This window comes from Acomys minous, assembly GCF_964271855.1.
Source record: "Acomys minous genome assembly, chromosome: 8".
Classification (NCBI taxonomy): Eukaryota; Metazoa; Chordata; class Mammalia; order Rodentia; family Muridae; genus Acomys; species Acomys minous.
The window spans coordinates 8,065,667-8,074,701 of record NC_140489.1 but is presented as its reverse complement, the minus strand read 5'-3'; positions in this window follow the sequence as shown (position 1 = coordinate 8,074,701).

The window sequence follows — 9,035 nt, the reverse complement described above, 5'->3', positions numbered from 1 at the left end:
CCAGGTTCCTGCCTTGGCTTCCCTCAGTGGACTGTGATTCTGAGATGTAGGCCAAAACAAACCCTTTCCTTCCCAAGCTGATCATGGCGTCATCACAGCAACAGTAACTAACCCTGAGACAGGAGCTATGGCGGCATCAGAGGTATGCAACACTGCCCTTCCTCCATGTGTGTGCATGTGCGCGGGTGCATGAAGTAGTCCAGTTTAACCTCAAATTCATTATATAGTTAATAAAGACTCAAAACTCTATCTTTTTGCCTCAACCTCGCATGCGCTGAGATCGTAAGTATGAGGCATGCCCGGCTTCTTTGTAAGACAAGGGGTTTTAGAACTTGTGATTCCCCCATCTCGCCTCCCCACACTGGGGCAAAGGTGTGCATCAACACAGCTTTCCATTGGCCTTTTCACTGCTTACTTTGGCCTGTGACTGATCAGGTATGTTTGTCACAGAGTATGTCCACCACTTGTGTGTGCAAACAGGTGATCACACACAAGCGAGGTCAGAGATCTTCTGACGGCTGGCTTTCTCCTTTCACTACATAGGTCCTGGGGATCAAACAGGTCACCAGGCTTGGGGACAAGCACCCCTACCTGCTGAGCTATGGCACCAGCCTTCCTGCCATTAATTTCTTTAATTAAGGGGTATGTATGTTAGGGTTAATGGGTATGTTGTATGTACACGATTCCCAAAGAGGGTGTTGGGTCCACTGGAGCCAGAGTCCACAGGTATTTGTGAGCTGTTTGATGTGGGTGCTGGGAGCCCAACTTGGGTCTTCTGCAAAAGCAGCAAGTGCTCTTCGAAACCATCCTTCCAGCTCTTTCCCACTTACATATTTTTAAAATCCTTTTTCCTGCAGACAGGGTTGTCAGTAGCTCAGGCTGGCCTTGAACTCCTCAATTTGTGATCCTCCCCAATTCAGCGGGGTCAGTGGTGTGTGTGTTCTCCCTTTACCATCTCTTACTGACCCTAGTAAAAAATTTGTTAGCCTTTAAAGTAATTAACATCTCTTTTTTTCTTTTCTTTTTTTTTTGGTTTTTCAAGACAGGGTTTCTCTGTGTTAGCCCTGGCTGTCCTGGACTCACTCTGTAGACCAGGCTGGCCTCTAACTCACAGAGATCCACCTGCCTCTGCCTCCCAAGCGCTGGGATTAAAGGCATGTGCCACCATGTCCGGCTTAATTAACATCTTTTTTCCCAAAACATGAACACACGATCAGAGAGGTCAGATGGTAGGGAAAAGCAAAACCATTTAACAAATAATTAATGAATATTGGAGTTGCAGTCAGTATCGCAATCCTGAGGACCCAGCTTACAGCAGCACGGCCTGCTCCTCCTCCTTCAGGCCCCACAGAGGAGGCTGAGGTTCTGATGGAGCCTGCAGCATCACAGAGGACCTATTCAGGGGAGGCAGAGAGCAGTACCCACTCGGAATGGTGCTTCTCACATTTATTAATGCCACATTGTAGTGGTACTTAGACAAGTGTACAGCGATGGGCCATGTCCATCTAACACAGTTTGCTTAAGCTTAGTCGACACGCTTCATCTTGAGTGGACACATGGAGCAGTTAATGATGGCCATGGGAAGGTGCAGGGCTGGAGCCTTAAAAGGAGAGGAACAAAGTGATATAAATTAGGAAGCGAGAGTAGAACGTAGTTTACTGTTTAAAGTGATGAGTCAGAAAATGCACACACTCCTTTTCAGTGCTACAGGACAGAACGGGGGCTGGCAGGGTGGGCACACTTTAATCCCGACACTTGGGAAGCAGAGGCTCGAGGAGCTGCGTTCAAGGACTAGTGTAGCTCACACAGTGAGTTCCCGGTCAGCCAGGTCTGCTCAGAGAGCCCAATCCAGCCCTAACCCCAGCCAGGGTGGGAAGCACTTCCGTGTGACACACTCAGCACGGCTCCAGGTGTGCACACGTGATGCTGGAGCAGCTGTACACCCGCAGCAGCAGGGAGAGTTTCCTGCCCCAGTGCTGGGCACAAACCGAGCAGGTGCTTTCCCTCAAAATTACATGGGAACACCAGGAACTTCAACAGCATGCTCACCCAGCTGCCCGGGGCCGCCTTAGCGGTGGCATCAGCCACTTGCTTCTCTGCTGTTGCCAGAAGTGTTACTTGGCCCAAAAGGGTGCACACTGCTTTGCTTTCCAACACTTAACCGCAAACTTCTTGATACTTAGCATTTCCACTGTATTTGACAGAATCACGGAACCAGGTGTCCGTTTCAATTCAGGATTCATAAAGCTTGTTTTGCAAAGCTATGATGGTCCTTTTCAACAGCCCCCCCATAATCCCATTTCAAAAGGATGAAATCTTACCTTTCAAAGCTTTACTTCTTTTATCTGAAACAGAAAGGAAAAATCAGTCACACTAGTGCCCTAGAGTCACCTGGCATTCAACATTGACTGCAGGCTCCTCAGCACGCTCCGCCTCTGTCAGGCCCTGCTCATGCTCTCTTCCTCACTGGCTTTCCTCTCCTTTCCCAACTGTCTCTTCTTGCCTGCAATAGCCTTTTACTTTTATGTCAAGTGTTTGTGTGCCTGTAAGTGGACTGTACACATCAGGAAAACTGTAATATTTATCTGAGTCTGGCTCATCTCGTTTAGCAGGACAATCTTTACACATTTTCCTGCAAATAACATTTTTATGGCTGAATAAAATTTTACTATGTGTATGTTACAATTTTTTTCAGCCTAAGCATGTCCAATAAGGTTTATTTCAATTAGCTTATTCCATATTTTCTTTATCCATTCATTAGTTGATGGCCATCTAAGGTCATGGCTCTGGGCTAGCCAGATGGCTAAGCAGGTGCTTGCTGTACAAGCCTGGTGACCTGAGGTCAATCCCTGGGACTCATATATAGGTGGAAGGAGAGAACCAGTTGCACACTTTTGCACAGGTGCTGTGGCATATGTACCCACATACACACGTGCACTTATATGCACAGAAAAATAATAACTTCATTTTTAAAAGTCACAGGTTTTTTTTGTTTTGTTTTGAAGACAGAGTTTCTCTGTGTAAGCCTTGGCTGTCCTGGACTCACTCTATAGACCAGCCTGGCCTCGAACTCACAGAGATCCTCTTGCCTCTGCCTCCCGAGTGCTGGGATTAAAGGCATGCACCACCAGGGCCCGCCCGGCAAGTCACAGTTTCTTAATAGATACATTGTGATTAAAAAAAAAAAAAAAAGATTTATTTACTATTATGTATACAGTGCTCTGCCTGCATGTACAGCTGCAGGCCAGAAGAGGGCACCAGATCTCATTACAGGCGGCTGTGAGCCACCATGTGCTTGCTGGGAATTGAACTCAGGACCTCCTTAATCTCTTGAGCCATCTCTCCAGTCCACATTTTGATTTTTTTTTCTCCCTGAAAATATTTCCTCCTGCTAACGGCAAATAAATAAAAACATATACTTACCAGCACTCCTGATTTTATAAAGGATGAAGGTCATTAGCCCCATTCCTACCCAAATTTCCTGGTAAACCTGGGTATAGTAGGGCTTCATTGGGACCCAGACATTCTTAATAAGGCTTTGAAGCATCTGAAAAAGAAGTGATAAACATTAAGATAACTACTGCCACATACTTGACAAGATATTTCCATCACTTCCACCCATTCCCAATAGGCTCTGTGGAGCTCTCTAAACTCCTAGAACCCCCTCCAGCATCTTGCCAGCAGGTTGCCCCCACAAGCCCATCTGCCAGGAAGACTGGCTCCAAGTTACACATCACTCTTTTTTGACCTTTCTGTGGAAACACCCATTTTTAGCATCATTAGCATTCCAAGTTGAAAAAACAAACACACAAACAGGGTCAGGTGTGGTTATTTCCATAGGCAATGAATCCCCAGGCTTTTAACTTCCAGTGCCTCAGTCCTGAGGTTGCTGGGCAACCACAGAACAAATGGTACAGAAGGTGGCAAATTGACTGCCCTCAAAGTAGTACTTCTGGTTAAGGTTACAACTTACTACAGATTCCAAACCAGATACCCTCATTCTCAACCTGGTTTTAAACATCTGATGAATTCAACACTAGTCAGTACAATGGCCGTCCGGAACACCAGCTTTGACCCCTTCTCATTTGACTTGGAAACCCCTGGGCTGCAGTCAGCGCCTTCTTATGCTGAAGGGCCTGCTTTACACCACTACTGCACACAGAACTCTACTTCCCAGTGTATTCTGGTTTTCCGCCGTTGTGGCTCAGGAATAGCTCGGACACCAGACTTAGATAGAAATTTATTGAATGGTTAGCAAAGTCTGACCAGTCAGGGACACAGTCTGGATTTGGGAAACAAGACAGTGATCCTGACCTGTTCTCAGCGTGAGTTTTTGAAAGAAAAAGACGGTAACCAAGTAGGAAGGATCAATTCTATTCCAGTAGCTAGACAAAGCATTTTAAGTTGAGTGGCTGGGATTTAGGGTAGGGGAACTTTGGGGACTTTCCAGGAGAAAGGAACATAGCAGGGCATTGTGGTTTTGCTTAAGTAGAACATACATTCATCATTAATTCAAGCACAACATTCAACAAGTACTGAATTGTACGTAAAAGGCTGTTCTGAGGTCAGGCAGGCAGTCTGAGAACTTGAACCCAATTTCACCTTATGACCAAAATGGAGACTAAAGACAAAATGGCTTCAGTAATGCTAAAGATGAAAGGAGGTCTCAACAGAGGAGCTGTAGTTATACAAAAAACTAAAGCAGGCCTCAGCACCACAACAGTACGCCATTTTATAGTTCCAGATCTGTCAAAAGCTCAATCTAGTCGAAGGTCGTGGCTGCCCTTGAACTACTGAAAGCTGCACCGTATTCACTCTGCAAACATGAAGGGCGCATGTGCTGGTGGAAGGAGGCAGCAAGGCAGAGCCAGGCTACCGGGAGAAGTATGTAGCAGAAGCACAGATAAGGAATCTGAAAATGGGGAGGAGGGCAGCTGCCATTTTCACCCACTGACTTAGACAGTCTCACCAGTCTAACAGGCTAAAGCCCAGCACCTCCTCGAGGAGCTGCTATGAGCCCTAAGTGAGTGAGAGTATGTTAAATGCAAACAGCACCAGGCATCCTGTCCCAAGTGCTTGTTATATATAATGTTATTGTTCAACTAGGGAAGCAGGAAAGATGTGCACACCATTTAGGATGTCACCCAGCAGTGGAGATGTAATGTAACTCCAGTTCCAGGGAGTCTTTTGACCTCCAAGGGCCCCAGGCACACACAGGGTACATTTTCTAGATCACACCAAGTCTGGTCCATATTCCTGATCTCTACAGGAATCTGTTTCTATGGCCTTACTTCCTGCTCTTTCCCATGGGAATGAACTTAAGGTGAGGAAGGGTCTGAAGGTCAGCTGGCCCAGTGAGAGCTAACTCGTAGGGTCGGGCTACGGTCTTATCCTACATGGCGTATCCAAAGGCTCCAACACGGCTTTCGGATATCTGCAGCCTCTGAAAAGTTGTGCCTGGAGAATCCCAAGTCACCGAGTGAGTGGAGAGGCCTCTTTGTGAAACAGGCAAGGAAAGTACTACAGAGGACCAGAGGGCTAGAGACCTGGGGGTCCCAGCTCTGTTCCAAACTTTAGGTATTCCCTAAATCTCCTGTGCCAGGTGTCTGTCTCTCTGTCTGTCTGTCTGTCTCTCTCTCTCTCAAAAAATGGATCTCCTACTTGCTTCACAGGGCTCTTGAAATATAAAGGACCTAGCACGGAGGTGGTGGCGCACGCCCTTCATTCCAGAGCTCAGGAGGCAGAGGCGGGTGGATCTCTGTGAGTTCAAGGCCAGCCTGGTCCTACAGAGTGAGTTCCAAGACAGCCAAGGCTACACACAGAGAAACCCGGTCTCAAATAAAAACACCCCCCAAAACAAGCAACCAACAAAAAAGGATCCAGCATGCACCTGGTGCACAGTAAGCACTCAGTAAATGATCAAAGCAATAATGAGGAATTGCTATGACACCTCAATAGAAAGCAACACGTCCTAGGCCACTGGGGTTCTACGAGAGGACTTAAGAGAGTACATTACCACACTCTCCCTTTTCAGCTCTTGCCCCGGGCTGCCCTTTTGGCCAGTGCTGCTGTGTTTGGCTAGACAAGGGACACGTCCCCAGCATTCACTTTCTCTTCTTCCCATCTAAGCCTCTCTGACCAACCTCATTTCTCGGCGGTTAGTTTTAGAAGCCCCGAGTCTTTAAAAGCCCATCCTAACTCGATGGTCTACTGAGGCTGCCTATGCCTGCCAAGTTCCTGAGAATGACAGTAATAGCAAGCTCTACCACCTGGCAGTGCACTGGGAAGAGGGGCCATGCCACCTCTGAGGGTTCTAATGCGGTTTCCTACAAGTTCGAACAGCCCCTTGTCAAAGGCTAACTTGGAGGAAACCAGTGGCATAAAGAAAAGGCACTAACGTTGAAGTGATGATTCTTGGCTTGGATTCCAGCTGCATTATTAACTAGCTGAGTACCTTGGGTAGGTAACGGGATGCTCACAGTTGATGGTGGCGTGCTCCTTTGCCAAAGCCTACGCTTACACAGGGCATCCATGGGTCAAGGCACGGCATAATGCTGGCTGACTGAGGTGAGCCTCCACTAGAACCTAGTGCCTGGACAACGCCCTCGAAGTCTTGAGGAATAATCTTTCAGTATAAAGATTTAATTCACGTAGCCGGGCGTGGTGGCGCACACCTGTAATCCCAGCACTCGGGAGGCAGACGCAGGTGGATCCCTGTGAGTTCGAGGCCAGCCTGGTCTACAAAGTGAGTCTAGGACAGCCAAAGCTACACAGGGAAACCCTGTCTCGAAAAAAAAAAAAAGCATTCAGAGCACACCCTCATTAAGTCTGAGGGACTGAAACCACCCTTCCCCCGACGCAACCAGACAGACTCCGGTCCCCGCAGTCGGCGTGACTGAGCCCCGGACGCCCTCCTGGCGGTCTGGAGGACGGAGCCCCGCACTTACTTCCCCCGTGCAGTCGGGGGGGGGGGGGAAGGCCGTGGACCCTCCTTGCAGTCCGCGGCGCGGGGGCTGACCCAAGGTCAGCGTGGATGGCGGGGGTTCCTCGCCTGCGTTCCCCGCCTACCTTGGCCCCACCGCAGCGTGTCCCGGCCCCTCTTAGGTCCAAGCTGTTGGGAACACAGCAAATCGCCCAAGTCCCGCTCTTACCTCCGCGGACCAAGGCCACAGGCCACAGTATTCCACAACACACCGGGAAAGGTCACAGAGCACGCAAGCGCCGCGCGGGGCCTGCCGGGAAGGCGGAAAGAGCGGACGCAACAGAAGCCGACTGCCGGGTCTTCCGCGCCTGCGCACCACAGCGCCCCCGGTGGTCGCGCGGGTGCCGCAAGCTTGGGGTGAGGGTTGGTTAAAACCGGGAGCAGCTGGGAAGGGGTGTCCTAAAACTGACTGCCCGGATTTCCTAGGGTTGGTGGGTTTCTGGGAGCACTTTCAGTGCTGACAACAGGACAGTAAATAATCCAAACAAATTGACCTTAATGGAAAGAAAGAGACCCCTTTTGGAGGGATTATGCCTTTAATTCCAGCACTCAAGAGGCAGAAGCAGCAGTATGTCATAAATTTGACTTTCAGGCCAACCTGGACTACAGTGTGAGACTTCGCTTCATAACCTAAACCAAAAGACAGGTGGCTCACGCTTGTAATTACAGCACTCAGGAGGCAGAGGCTGGTGAAGGGTGTTAGGGGTGTAGTTTTCTTTGTGTAGTTTGGACACAAGGGTGGTGGCCAGTTGTGGCCAGGGCTACTTAGTGAGACTATGCCACTCTCTTTCCCCTCAAAACCACCAAAGGAAACAAAGTAATACAGACAAAGGAAGCCCTCTTGATATTTATTATTTATTTATTTATTTGAGACAGGGTCTTTCTGTGTAGCCTGGAACTTGTTTTGTTGACCAGACTGGCCTCAAACTCAGAAATGTGCCTGCCTCTGCCTCCTGAATCCTGAGATTAAAGACGCTACCAGGCTCTTGGTACTTCTTGCTATACCCTGCAGTTTTGCTACCTTCTGCTCTACATATTTGGTTAAATAGCCATTCTGTGCATAGTAAGTATCCTTAAAAGACGTAAAGCGGCATAAAGACTTCTGTAGGAACTCTAGGGACTGGATCTAATAGTGTTTTTGTTTTGTTTTTAATAAGCATGCCAGCTGGGTGTAATGCACATACAATCCTAGCACTTGGAAAGTGGAGGCCAATCAGCAGGATTTTAAGACCATCCTGAGCTACATGAGACCCTGTTTCTAAAACAACAACAACAAAACCCAAAAAGCAAATGAACAAAAATTGTTCTTGCTTTTAGTTTTAAAAAAAGGTTTATTTTTATGTGTGTGAGTATGCAGCTGGTGTTTTCTACTTTGTGGGTTCTTCTTTTTCCCACCTTATGTCTCCCCTTTCCTGGTTTCACTCCCTAACACTAGATAGGAGATGGGGAGAGAGAAATTAGGAAAACCCCTGAGTAGAGTTTCTTTCCCTTTGTTTCCTCTTTAACTATGGCTGCTAACATCAGCCAACTTCTCTAAACAACCAATAACCACCCACCTCGCCTCTCAGGGTTCTCGAATTTATGTACCCTCTGAAAAGCACCCAGAATTCCAAATGTCACACAATCACAGGAATTATCTGCAGCTGGCAAAAATCACAGTTCTGCTAGAGCACAAAGCAAATCATGGTCATCTACCGTGGACAGTCTGAAACAGCCCCATATCCCCACACCTGGGATTAAAACAAAAACATTCTTATAATCTTTCTGGTTTAGTTTAGTTTAGTTTTGTTGTTCAAAACAGGGTTTCTCCGTGTAGCCTTAGCTGTCCTGGACTCGCTCTGTAGACCAGGCTGGTGTCGAACTCATAGAGATCTGCCTGCCTCTGCCTCCTGAGTGCTGGGATTAAAGGTGTGCACCACCACACCCGGCTTCTTTCTATATATAAAAAAAAACACACCAAAATTCCAAAGTTGTCACTACATGAGTGTTTTGCTTACATCTATGTGCACCAAGTGTGTGCCTGGTTGCCCTCACAGGTCAGAAGAGGACACTG